The sequence below is a fragment of the Triticum dicoccoides genome, chromosome 4B, assembly GCF_002162155.2.
Source record: "Triticum dicoccoides isolate Atlit2015 ecotype Zavitan chromosome 4B, WEW_v2.0, whole genome shotgun sequence".
NCBI lineage: Eukaryota > Viridiplantae > Streptophyta > Magnoliopsida > Poales > Poaceae > Triticum > Triticum dicoccoides.
This window is the reverse complement of record NC_041387.1, coordinates 357,824,165-357,837,853: the sequence shown is the minus strand read 5'-3', so window position 1 is coordinate 357,837,853 and position 13,689 is coordinate 357,824,165. Positions and strand designations below refer to the sequence as shown.

The 13,689-nt window shown below is 43.1% G+C and overlaps 1 long non-coding RNA gene across 1 annotated transcript; it reads right to left on the bottom strand.

The window, feature by feature from the left end:
- Positions 1–487: 487 nt before the first annotated feature.
- On the bottom strand, positions 488–1,674 carry LOC119293627. Its single transcript, XR_005143156.1, has 2 exons — positions 1,205–1,674; positions 488–713 (listed from the first exon to the last, which is right to left on the bottom strand). It is a non-coding gene; the product is annotated as an uncharacterized LOC119293627 (long non-coding RNA).
- Between the last annotated feature and the right edge of the window lie 12,015 nt (positions 1,675–13,689).

Below are 13,689 nucleotides of genomic sequence, written 5' to 3'. Positions count from 1 at the left end.
TCTGCTTTCATCGCTCAATTAAATTCCGATTATAGTTAAGTTCCGTTCTTGTTTATTTTTGGAAAAAAAATCATTCAAATATATATTTTGGTTGCTAGTAAAATTTTCATTAATTTATTCGATGTAATGAAATTAATGTATAGTTCGATACTTTAGTTTTGTTTCCAACACAACAAAAAGTTGCTTCCATCAACGACACAATTTGCCTCTATTGAAACCAAATTTTGGTTTGACTTGATAAAATCGTCCAAGAACTTTACTTCAATGTAACAAATTTTTGCATCGAAGAATCTGTTTTCACATGGATAAATGTGAGTCCCATTTATTTTTTATTATGTTCCCAACCCAAGAAAATCTTTGATTCCATCCAATGAGAAGTGTTTCCATCGCAAAAATCATTTACTTCTAAAGTAACATAAATTAGTTTTTGTTCTTTATCCTTTCATACAATATATTTCCTCCAAGTTGCCAATAGTACAATGCATCCTAAGTATAAATTTGTTTCCATTGTTCGCCCTTCCATACAATATATTTCCAACAGGTCGTCAATAGTACAATGCTTCCTAAGCTCATACTGTATGTTTCCTAAAGACTAGAGATCTACTTCCCTGCATTTCGGGTGTGGTCGTCTTCATTGTGAGGTAGATCCATGTGACTCCATGCCACATATATATGTCTCGCCAACGCTTATCTGCCTCAAAGTCGGCACACAACTGCTTGAAGCATATATAAGTTAGGCATGATGCATAAGTACCCAAGGTAGGAAGCAACATTTGGTACTACTTGCAAGGTACATTACTGATAAAAAAATGCAATGTTTAACTTAGAATGATGCAGATAAATTAGAATAATTGAAAAAAACCCCGAAGGAAACTACCTAGAAGAAAGAAACATATGTAATATCATATGAAAGCATGTTCAATGGTGATAACAATGGCAAGAACATATGTAGGAAGCATGAAAATACGGTATCTCAATATGAGTCGTCTAAAGTGGAAGCATAGAACATTGGGCATGTAAACAAACTAAGATTGTGGCCAACATGGGGATGCATATTTCACGACCAGATCTTGGAGGGCGCATTGGTGGGGGTCCAAGTGGCCTGGAATCATGGTGTGTATAGATGATCGAATCATGGCGGCACTGTCGGACAGGACATGGGTGGCACGGAAGATGGAGAGATCAGAGAGGTGGGGGTGCATACCCTTGAGCATATTGTCTGCTTCATTACTGCGGCTCCACTGCAAATAAAAAGTGTACTATATCAACAAATCTGAAGATATGTGAATTGACGGAATAAACCAAGACATGAAGATGTGCGCTAAAATAATTGTATGGAAGCAACGCATTATAAGTAAGAAGTTCATTTGGTAAACACAGTTTGGCAAATTGGAGGAAGTGTGAAAATAGGGTGTGTCCTATGGTAGGCAGTGGTGGCTTCGTTCCTGAACATAGATGGTGCTCCGGCGAGGTGGAACGCAGTCCACGGCTGCGAGTAGAGCATAGGGTTGGTCGTGGTGGAGATGAGCATGACGCGGAGTGTGCGAGCTTCTCGGCTGGCAGATTGTGTGCCAGTCAGCCGCGCGGCCGCCGAACGGAATAGCGTGCTGGCTAGGTGGAGCGGAGGCCGTAGAGAGGCGAGGCAGGATGTTGGACAGGGAAAGACACTGGGCGTCGAGGGGAACGACAAGCATGGCTGTGAGCAGGGACGACACACATGATAGATGGGGATGGGGTCAATTTGGTTCAGGGCAATTAATTGGGAAGGAGAGATTACCGTGGTCTGCCATGAAAACCGGGTAATTTAGATAGAAACGGGTGCATGATTTCGATTTCTTCTCTCAGCCACGAGATCAGATAGGAATCAACGACCAACGACTGGTCTGACAAATTCTAAGCAGCACACGTCTGGATGGGAGCGTTTCCCTACATCAATGTATCACATCCATCTTAATATATTAATTAACTAACCGTTCATCGACTGATTTATTCATGACTTAGATATTATTTCTAAACATGACTAGTCGACTGTTTTTGCAGTTGCTCTTCCTTATGGTGATTATCATAAGAGTGTCCACCCTTAGTTCTCTCTTTACCGTCATGAAATCCCGCCAGCCGGACTCATAGAAGGATATGTGTCCGTCTGATTCCGTCTTGCACTGAATGTTGGTGACACACCCTGTTGGTCCATGGTGTACTTCAGCGGTGCCAATGGCGGGGATGTCCACTCCGAAAAACATCTTCATAGGTAACTTCTGAACTCCCCATCATTTAGAGCACATAGAGAGCACAAATTGTTAGATATATCACCATACTTGGTTATGAACAAAAAAAGATGAAAGAATACAAAACATCTCACCATGACTTTTTTGACGATGTTAGTTTAAGTTAGACGGTGCACAAAGGGCTTCCCCAAGAAGGCCACACTAGATGGTAATATCGCGGTGACATTCATGGTCTCATCCCAAGTAAGCTTCTTCATTCTTTGAGAGAAAATTGCAGACAGGAATAGTCCATCATCATCATCATCCGTCTCATCCTCATCATCTTGCTCATCCTCGTCATTCTGGCTATCGTCATCATCTTGGCTGTCGTGATCTTCACGAATGTCCTCGTCATCTTGGTTGTTTCCATCATCCTGGTCATCTTGGTTCTCGTCCTCATAATCGTTGTTGAAATACAGTATCCTTAACCTGTTGACATGTCCTTTCAAGTAAAAGGCTATGTAATCTCCTCCGATGAAATTATTCTATGCAATGTACCGCTCCCATCAATCGCCATATATGATGGTTCTATCTTTTATTCAGATGTGCTCCCCATATCATTGTCAAAGTACATAATGTTAGCGCATAAATAGTTGAAGTCAACCCTTATGTTGCACGAGAATGGGATACACTATGCAACAGTTAATAATTAACAATAAAGTCAGTACAAGAATTATACAAATGGTTAGAATTGAATACTAATTGAAGTTAAAGATCGTTACCTATGATTTTTAAACCTGTTCTTCAAGAAGAGTCTGAATTGTACTGCAGTATCCATACTGTCCATACATGGACATTTGTAGATATGACAGATCTTACGCCTCATGATCTCTAATAATCATTGTGAAGCACTTATGAATTAACGGTTGACTTGAATACTAGCTTATGAAATAAATTTTGAGAAGAGGAACTTGCTAAGAAGGGTTCGAGAAAATTTGGCATGACCTTCGCTGAATATTGAACATATTGAGTACCAGAAATTTGACAAAACAGAAGTTAATCAACGTTTCATCAAAACGTTGGCACTCATTTTGAAATCCATGTGAATAACATGCTAAACCCATGCACTTGTCATATGTAAGAAAATTAAACAATATCATCATAGCAAATGAAATTCGGCAGAACTTTGCTAAAAAGTTAACATAATGAGTGATAGAAACTTGGTGAAACGGAAATGAATCAACGTTTCACCAAAACTTTGTCACTCTTTTTTCAAATCCCTATTGATAACATGAAGCCCATGCACTTCTCATATGTAAGAAATTTCTAACATCATTGCCACTTGTAATATTTAGCAATGTTCCAAATATTCGGACACCTCCCGATACAAGAAAGAGTTATTCAAATTATCTAGTACTACTGCTGATGTTGTGCTGCTCTGTTATATGATGTAAAACTAGTATGATGAAGTTGAAACCCTAAATCATAAGGTAATCTAGAAATTAACTAGAGGAAAATCCTAAACCCTAGAGCGTAATTTAGTCATGGAGATAGCATACCTGTGGTGGCGGTGGTCGAGGCGGAGAACGACAGCAGTGGTTGAGGCGGAGAAATGCGCAACAATAGTCGAGGTGGATGATGCGACGACGAGCAAATCCAGCAATGGTCGTGGCGGCGAATATGTGGAAGGATCCGCGGGCGGGTCGGAGGGACGGCGGTGGTGGTCGAGGCGCATGGCGGTGCAGAAGTGGAGAGGTGATGAACTGGTAGAGAGAAATGAAATGGTGGAAATGACAAGGCTGTGGACGATTGGGCGGGCGCGGAAGGGGAATTGTCCATGCAGAGCAATGGCGGGCGACAACAGCCGCTCACCACCGCAAAAAAATTCAAAATTTAGATTTATTTGGCACGACTTGCCAAAATGTAGTTCTGGCAGGTGCGAGACTACTCCTGCCACTGCTTTCTCATAAACCAATGGCAGGCGATGTCATACTACCCGCTGACGGTGTCCTGGACTAATGGGTGCTAGCCTATACGACCCATAGCCCACGGGCCGAACTTACGGCCCACCGATCTCCACGAGGAAGGACTCCATAAGCTACGAACCTTGGAGTAATCAAGATAGAAGCCTCCAAAGACTTGGCATGTACTTCAAGGATAGCTCACTAGCAGGCATAACTGGCCACCGACCATATGTCTAACCTAGGTACCCCCAGTGTGTATATAAGCCGTGAGGTTTAGTCTCTAGAGGCACGATTACCAGCCTTAGGTTTAGAACACAGTCATATGATCTCGAGGTAGATCATCTTGTACTTGATGCTCCATCACATCAATATAATCAAGTAGGACGTAGGGTTTTACCTCTTCCAGAGGGCCTAAACCCGGGTAAACATCGTCTCCTGTTTTCCCCTATTACCGTCATTCCTGGACCACCAGCTCGGGACCCCCTACTCGAGATCCGCTGGTTTTAGCATCGATATTGGTGGCCCATACAGGTCCCGCAGTTTGGTCGCTCCGAAATGATGGACGTATAGATTAACGATCGTACCCAAAACAATGTACTCCCTGCGCCAGACCTTCAAGTCATCGGATCAACCGAGAATCACGATCACATTGGATTGCCCCTCCTCTCTCAAGGAGCAAAGGGTGATGGTATTGAATCTATGGACGAACCCTGTGCTCCATCCCCTAACTTGATTGAGGACCTCCGCACACGGGCGAACCACGATTTGGCATGCTGATCGTTGGAGATCGGTGAGCCTGACCAATCACGAGAAGCCTGGAGCTCGGACCCAAGAAATAGCCATGTTGGTCCAACCTCGGTGCAAGCTCAGATAGAGCACTTCGAAGCGTCAAGCCCGTAGGGTGCAGGAGTAATTTTTTAATCCCACCCACCCCCACATCAAATATCACCCAAATAACTAAGGGCCACCCAATGTCTGGGATCTAATCTATGTCAAACAACAATAACAAGACAGTCTGACAATTTTGGATGCGTTTCCTATTCGTCAAGAACAAAATTCCAGGTTGCTGTGACTTAGAGATCTTGGCGGCCTTCTGCCACAACTGCCATGACGAGGGCATACTCAATGCCCTCTCTCGCAGATGCGTTCAAACCTTTTTTGACTTATCAGACTTGGTATCAATTTGCGTCATGGAGGACGCGTGGTTGTTCAAAAAGGAGTAGAGGGATTTAATCCACGTGGAGGCAACAATACGTGACATGCATATATGTCTAGAACAGTGCTCTCGATGCTCTAAGACAAAAGAGCCATCACAAAAAATAAAAAAGCCTGCTATAGGGCCAAAGCTGACCATCAATAAACTCCTGGATCAACCATGCCCAATCCACTCTATTTTGTTAAATACAAAGCCCACTCATAGTCTTTGGACATGCTGGGTGATCAAGCAGGTGGCAAAGGGAGGAGAGGATCTCCTTAACATGACTAGCACGCACAACAAACGTGCAGGATTATCGTCCAATGAGGATGATATCTTAAAGATGTATGAAACCCATCCATCACAAAACCAAAGAAAGCGAGCACTTCGCAAAATAAACCATGTTCAACATGTGACGACACCAGATAAGTGGTCGAACATGCCTATTACCTTTGGGCAGCAGGGTTAGCTGAAGACTCATCGAGCTGAGGTTCGGTGTCCTTTGTCCTCAACTCGATAGTGGACGGATGTCGTCTACGTAAAGTTCTGATGGATGGTGGCAGTAGTTTAAACATACACTACAGGAATCAGGAACTTTGCCGTCAGCCATGGCTGACGGCAAAGGCACGCAAGGCGGACGACAAAGGCCTTTGCCGTCAGCCAGTAAACGGCAACACATCCGGCTCAACAGGCTTTGTTGTCTTCTAGCTGACGGCAAAGATGCAAAGGTCTTTGCCGTCCGCCAGCAGACGACAAAGAGACAGGACGGCACACGTGTCAGCTTAGGTCCATTAAGGGGTTAATGGCGTGCTTTGCCGTCCTCCAACAGAGGACAAAGACCTTTGCGTATTTGCTGTCTGCCAGCAGACGACAACAAAAATTGATTATTTACCGTATGCCAGCGGACGGCATAGCATGCCACATGGCAGCACCTGGGGGCTGTCCTATTTGGTAGCTTTGCCGTCAGCTGGCTGACGACAAACATTCAATGTTCTTTGCCGTCCACTGGCAGACGGCAAAGCATCAAAATAGCCAGCCTACTGCCCCAGGTTGCACAGGTAGCTGACATGTGGCATGTTTGCCATTAGTTGTCTGATGGCAAAGCTCTTTGCCGTCTGCCAGCAGACGACAAAGAGCCTATATAGCCCATGTTTTTTTTGTTTTTTTCTTAAATTCATTCAATTTCATAGAATTTCACATATATATACACATATGAAATTACTTTCGACAAGCATACCAACACATATACATACAAAATCATATCCCTGCCATATGGATATGATCATCCAACACATATACATAGCAAATGGTTTCATCCAACACATATACATAGCCAGCGTATCCAACAACAAGCATACAATGGTTTCATCCATACATATATAGGTAGCAAGTTTGACATTGTTCATCCTACAAAATCAAAACAAGAAGGAATCATAAAGAGAAAAGTAGACTCCATCAACGCAAGCTTCCTCATCTAAAGCAAATCTGCAAATTGGGAAAGAAGCAAGTTAGAAGAAGAAGAAGAAGACTAGCTAGAAAAACAAGAAGAAGAAGAAGAAGAAAAGGAAGAAAAGGAAGAAAAGGAAGAAGAAGATTTTTCTTCTCTTTATTTTCTCCTCTCCTCTTTTTTATCTTCATCTTCTTCTTATTGCTAAGCTAGGTAAAAATGCTAAGTGTAGGTCATTTTAGAGCTAAGCTAGGTAAATAGGTCATTTTGGAGCTTACTAAGGTTATTATGTCATTTTCGAGGAAAGTAAGGTAAGTCCATATCATTTTTGAGGTAACAAAATATTATGATGACATTTTTGAGGAAAGTAAGCTAAGTATAGCTCATTTTTTGTCTAACTTAGGTAGTTATGCCATTTAGGAGGAAGTAAGCTAAGTATGCATTTGTTAAGCAAAACACTAGAGAAAACTTACCCTCATCAGAACAAATGCGATGAAGATCGCAACTAAGGTAACAATTGATCCAACAACATAATGATACCAAGTCTCATTATCAATGGCATATTTTCTAATCTTCTTAATCTTCAAGCGCATTGCATCCATCTTCAAGCGCATTGCATTCATCTTCATCTTGTGACCATCGACCACATCGGCAACATACAACTCCAATTTCATCTTCTCTTCTTCAATTCTTTTAATTTTTTCTTTCAAATACTCATTTTCTTTTTCAACTAAATTTAACTTCTCGACAAGAGGGTCGGTTGCAAATTCTGCTCACATACCTCCTAGATTAAAATATCTCTATGTCAACTTGATGGCCATAATTGTCATAAATGCGAAATGCAACAAATAGTTATAAAAGAGGATTTACCACATCTGAATCATAAAGCGGGCGAGGGCCTACGGGGACGGATATCAAGACCATGGCACTATGAATAACAAACTATGTATAACATGTCTCGGCAATAAGCAGAGAGGATGTGTACCCGGAGAACAACAGGGAGGCACTGACGAAATTTTGCATCGGATCCGGAGTAGAGCATATGGAAAAACGAACCCAATCTACACATACTCGGGCTGTCCATGGATAACGTTGGACAATTCAAAAGAATCATGGTTATAAATATGCAAATGCATGCATATTTATAGATGTAACCCTTTCGAACGGGAGACGCACAGTGGTCACGCATACTGATGATTGAAGACACCTATAGCTAGAAAATTTCATCGACACGAAGACCAGAACAGAGCAAATCAAGGGGGGGGGGAGATGTCACTTGTGCTAACCCACGAACACAGGGGCAGAGCTCGTCGAACACTAGACCCTCACAGCGGCGAAAAAACTACACATTTAAATTGAAAGATGAGTTTCATAGCAATATTGTTTTTTCTGTCAACCTAACTAAATATTTACAATAGGACAAGCGGGTTAGGGGTTCCTCGGCGTCGATAGAACCCTAAATAGCAAGTATCATTGGTGAAAGATACATGAGGCGCTCGGCGTTGAACACTAGATCCACGTTCCACAAGTGACGCCGGCGCCTAGCATCCCGCAACAATAGTTCTGGTGGCCGATGACGGTCGAACACCTTGGCAAATTTGTCTAGCAGCCTTTGTAATGAGGATTAAAGCCAAGTTTCAAAAGTTCAAAGAACCAAACCGAGTTGAGTCAGTTTGGGCGTTTCAAGTTTCAACACTTAGCCTTTAATCATCATCTCAGAGGCTGCCAAACAAATTCGCGATGGTGTTCGACCGCCATCGACGCGGAGAACTGTTGCCGCGGGACGCAGGACCCCTGTGTCACTTGTGGGACGTGGATGTAGTATTCGACACCTATGGCCACATGTATCTCGCACTGACGGTACTTGTTGTTTAGGCTTCCATCGTGTCGGTGGAAACGACACCTATGGGATCACAAGAATCCCTACTACGGTTGTGGGGCACGGGGTCGTGAGAAGAGCAGGATCGGTAGTCAGCACAAGCACACGAGTCGTTTACCCAGGTTTGGGCCGCACGGATGCGTAATACCCTAGTCTTGCTTTGATGTGTATATCTGTGTTCTTGGAGTTCTTGAGCTAGCTACAATGAGTGTAACTTGTCCAAGGGTTCGAATCCTTCTCTTGGATGCCTCAGGCCTCCTTTTATAGCCAAGGGGATCGCCATAGTGGCACACAGGAGGTGGCATCGGAGCACGGTGGCTAAGCTTATCGCTTAGCCATTATGGGACAAGACGCATTAATGCACCTCTGAAGTGTCCTCCTACTTTATCGCCGCCTCGCCCTGCTTCGACACGCGCCCGGGCCAGCTAGGCGGTCAGTGCCATGTAAGCCGGCAGGCTGCTGAGGTGGCGCGGTGGTAGGGCCTTCACGAAGATTTGCATGCCACCACATAGGCATGCGCTGAGTTGGCTCGGAAGGCTCACGTCGACACGCAGGTGCCTGCCTAGCTGGCGGGCTGGCAGCTACATGGGAGCGGTGGTGGAAACTTGGTGGGTGCGGGCCTGGTGTAAGGGCATATTTATCTGTAAGGTGTTTTGGTGATTGATGACAATGCTTTTGCGGACTAATCGTGTTCCTTGAGTATTTCATACACTTCGTCACTAGGCACAAGACGGGTTGGTGCCCCTCGAAGACTTTTGAAGACGACGTTTTTCTACGTTTCTTTTCGGTGGTTTTGAGTCATAGGAAAGCTGTACTATTAAGAGGGGGTCCGCGTTGGAAAGGTTCGGGTGGAATCATCACGTACATGTTTACTCCCTTTGCACCGCCTTTCTCTTTGCGCTTTGAAGCATCCTCCGTTTTCTTCATTTTGCAAAGAGAAGGATTCCTAGTGTTGCTGTTCTAAGGCATGCGGTAGTACTGCTCCTAGGAGCGGTAGTACTGCAGGCCCCCGCGGTAGTACCGCACGCCCTTGCGGTAGTACCGTAGGTTCACACGGTAGTACCACTCCTAAGGAGCTGTAGTACCGTGGCCTCGGACCAGACTCAGCCGCTCGTGCGGCTGAAGGGGCGGATGTAATTTTTTACATCCGCGCCCTACGCGGTAGTACCGCCCCATGTGCGCGGTAGTACCGTGAGTCCTAGTCTAGCACACCAGCATGAGCGGAAGTAGGGGCGGATGTAATTCTTTACATCCGCTCCCTGCGTGGTAGTACCGCATGCCAGGTGCGGTAGTACCGTGTCGGATTTTTGCACTGTTTGATTTTCAGCGAAAGTAGGCACGGATGTATTTTTATTCATCCGCGCCCTTCCCAGGCTTGTACAATCCGGCCTTACGGTAGTACCGTGATACGTCTCTGTCGTATCTACTTTTCCAAACACTTTTGCCCTTGTTTAGGACTCTAACTTGTATGGAACTAACCCGGACTGACACTGTTTTCAGCAGAATTGCCACGATGTTGTTTTTTGTGCAGAAAATAAAAGTTCTCGGAATGACCTGAAACTCCACGGAACATCTTAGAAAAAATAATAAAAAAATCCTCGCCAAAGATGAAGACCAGGGGGCCCACACCCTGTCCACGAGGGTGGGGGACGCGCCCCCCTAAGGCGCGCCCCTACCTCGTGGGCCCCTTGGTGGCCCTTCGACGCCAACTCCAACTCCATATATTGGCTTTCGGGGAGAAAAAAATCAGAGAGAAGAAATCATCGCGTTTTACGATACGGAGCCGCCACCAAGCCCTAATCTCTCTCGAGAGGGCTGATCTGGAGTCCGTTCGGGGATCCGGAGAGGGGGATTCGTCACCGTCGTCATTATCAACCATCCTCCATCACCAATTTCATGATGCTCACCACCGTGCGTGAGTAATTCCATAGTAGGCTTGCTGGACGGTGATGGGTTGGATGAGATTTATCATGTAATCGAGTTAGTTTTGTTAGGGTTTGATCCCTAGTATCCACTATGTTCTGAGATTGATGTTGCTATGACTTTGCTATGCTTAATGCTTGTCACTAGGGCCCGAGTGCCATGATTTCAGATCTGAACCTATTATGTTTTCATGAATATATGTGTGTTCTTGATCCTATCTTGCAAGTCTATAGTCACCTACTATGTGTTATGATCCGGTAACCCCGAAGTGACAATAATCGGGACCACTCCCGGTGATGACCATAGTTTGAGGAGTTCATGTATTCACTATGTGCTAATGCTCTGTTCCGGTTCTCTATTAAAAGGAGGCCTTAATATCCCTTAGTTTCCAATAGGACCCTGCTGCCACGGGAGGGTAGGACAAAAGATGTCATGCAAGTTCTTTTCCATAAGCACGTATGACTATATTCGGAATACATGCCTACATTACATTGATGAATTGGAGCTAGTTCTGTGTCACCCTATGTTATGACTGTTACATGATGAACCGCATCCGACATAATTATCCACCACTAATCCGGTGCCTACGAGTCTTCCATATACTGGTTCTCGCTTATTTACTTTTCCGTTGTTACTGTTACAATCACTACAAAATACCAAAAACATTACTTTTGCTGTCTTTACTTTTGTTACCGTTACCACCACTATCATATTACTTTGCTACTAAACACTTTGCTGCAGATACTAAGTTTCCAGGTGTGGTTGAATTGACAACTCAGCTACTAATACTTGAGAATATTCTTTGGCTCCCCTTGTGTCGAATCAATAAATTTGGGTTGAATACTCTACCCTCAAAAACTGTTGCGACCCCCTATACTTGTGGGTTATCAAGACCTTTCTCTGGCGCCGTTGCCGGGGAGCATAGCTCTATTCTTTGAGTCACTTGGGATTTATATCTGCTGGACACTATGAAGAACTTGAAAGACGACCAAACTACTATTTTGCTCTCAACTACGAGGGGAGGTAAGGAACTGCCATCTAGCTCTGCACTAGATTTTCCTTCCGTTATAAGTAAGCTAGCGACACCTAAACCTGCTTCTGCTATTCGTTCCGATATGTCGCGTGTTATTGATGATGCCACTTCTGCTATGCATGATACTTATGATGAAACTACTTCTATGCTTGATACTACTGTGCCCCTTGGTGAATTTCTTGATGAACAAATTGCTAGGTCTAGAGAAAGAGAAATTATTGAATCTGAATACGATGATGATAGTGATGATGAAAATATGCCTGCTATTCCTGAGGGTTATCTTTTTGATGCGGAATCTTCTGCAGCTATTTTTGCCTGCCAGGATAGATACGAACTTAAGAGGTTGCTAGTTAAATGGAGTAAAGAATCTCTTAGAGATAGAATGAGACCCGACCCTGCTTTTGCTACTTCACCTATCTGTGTTCCCGATAAGAATTATTATGATTTTTCTGTTGATCCAGATATAGTTACTTTGGTTGAATCCGATCCTTTCTATGGCTATGAATCTGAAACTGTTGTGGCACATCTTACTAAGTTAAATGATATAGCCGCCCTGTTTAATAATGATGAGAGATCGCGCTACCTTTATTTACTCAAAATATTTCCGTTCTCATTAAAGGGTGATGCTAAGATATGGTTTAATTCTCTTGATCCTGGTTGTGTGCGTAGTCCCCAGTATATGATTTTATTACTTCTTTGCTAAATATTTCCCTGCTCATAAGAAACAAGCTGCTTTGAGGGAAATATACAACTTCGTGCAAATTGAAGAAGAGAGTCTCCCACAAGCTTGGGGGAGGCTTCTCAAGTTACTTAATGCTTTGCCTGATCATCCCCTTAATAAACCTGAAATACTTGATATCTTTTATAATGGACTAACTGATGCTTCTAGATATTACCTAGATAGTTGTGCTGGTTCTCTTTTCAAGGAAAGAACACCGGATGAAGCTGAAATTCTATTGAATAATATGTTGACAAATGAAAATAATTGGGCACCTCCTGAGTCATTTCCAGAGCCAATTACTGAGCCTATTCCTAAACCAACTCCGAAAAAGAGAGGTGTTCTATTTCTCAGTCCCGAAGATATGCAAGAGGCAAAGAAATCTATGAAAGAAAAAGGTATTAAAGCTGAAGATGTTAAGAATTTACCTCCTATTGAAGATATACACGGTCTTAATTTACCGCCTGTTGAAGAAGTATATGATCTCAATTCCTTATTCACTAAACAACCTCCTGATCCTGATATCCCGACACAGGTAGTAAAGGTAAATTCTCTCTATAGATATGATAAAGCTGAAGTCCATCCTACTAAAATTGCTAGTCAGTGCTTGGATGAGTTTGATGACTTTATGTTTAAGCAAGATGACTTTAATGCTTATTTTGGTAGACAATTAAAACAGAATGCCTTTATGATTAAACGTTTGGGTGATTATATGGCTAATATTAGAGGTGAACTTAAACATGTTAGCAAACATGCTTCTATGGTTACCACTCAAGTAGAACAAGTACTTAAAGTTCAAAAAGAAGTGCTTGATGAAATGAATAGTAAGAAAAATGATTATGCTGTTAGAGTGGCTACTAGAACTGGTAGAATGACTCAGGAACCTTTGTATCGTGAAGGCCACCCTAAGAGAATCGAGCAAGATTCTCAGAGAAATAATATTGATGTACCTAGTTCTTCTAAAAGGAAGAAAAAGAAAAATGATAGGACTTTGCAAACTTCTAGTGAACCTATTGCTGAACCACCTGAGAATCCAAATGATATCTCTATGTCTGATGCTGAAACACAATCTGGTAATGAACATGAACCTAGTGAAAATATTAATGATGATGTTCATGATGATGCTCAACCTAGTAATGATAATGATGTAGAAGTTGAACCTGCTGTTGATCTTGATAACTCACAATCAAGGAATCAACGTTATGATAAAAGAGACTTCGTTGCTAGGAAACATGGTAAAGAAAGGGAACCATGGGTTCAGAAACCCATGCCCTTTCCTCCGAGACCATCCAAGAAAAAGGATGATGAGGATTTTGAGCGCTTTGC